This window comes from Ostrea edulis, chromosome 4 (assembly GCF_947568905.1).
Source record: "Ostrea edulis chromosome 4, xbOstEdul1.1, whole genome shotgun sequence".
Lineage (NCBI taxonomy): Eukaryota > Metazoa > Mollusca > Bivalvia > Ostreida > Ostreidae > Ostrea > Ostrea edulis.
Genome location: NC_079167.1, coordinates 58,038,448 through 58,039,149, shown reverse-complemented (window position 1 = coordinate 58,039,149; position 702 = coordinate 58,038,448).

The window sequence follows — 702 nt, the reverse complement described above, 5'->3', positions numbered from 1 at the left end:
TCCTAGAATTTAATTTATTGAACTGTTTTTACATACCACGAACATTATGAACAGCCTGTTTTCCTTTAATATGGGAGAAAATCTTTACTGGAAGAAAGTAAAGCAAAATAATCTGTTCCAACAAAATGTATTGTTACTGTCATCATAGATACACTAAGAAGTAGACAAGTTGATTACTAACTTTCCCATTGGCCACATCCAAAGATTGATCTGTGATGTTTTGCAAATGGTAACTTTTGGCCAGGTTCAAACAAAAAAAAACTTTCCATGGACAATATACAGGTGAATTTAATGAACAAATTGGTAGATTTAACTAAAGTATCCATGGTAGGGACGGGATTCTAAGGTGTGAGGACAGAAAGTTCTAAGGTGTGAGGACAGAAAGTTCTAAGGGGTGAGGACAGAACGTTCTAAGGGGTGATGACAATGGTTCTAAGGGATGAGGACAGACGGTTCTAAGGGGTGAGGACAGACGGTTCTAAGGGGTGAGGACAGCGGGTTCTAAGGGGTGAGGACAGAGTATTCTAAGGGGTGAGGACAGAGGGTTCTAAGGGGTGAGGACAGAGGATTCTAAAGGGTGGGGACAGAGGACTCTAAGGGTGAGGACTGGAGGTTTTAAGGGCTGGGGACAGAGAGTTCTAAGGGGTGATGACAGGAGGTTTGAAAGGGTAGGGATAGAGTATTCTAAAGAGTGAGGACAGA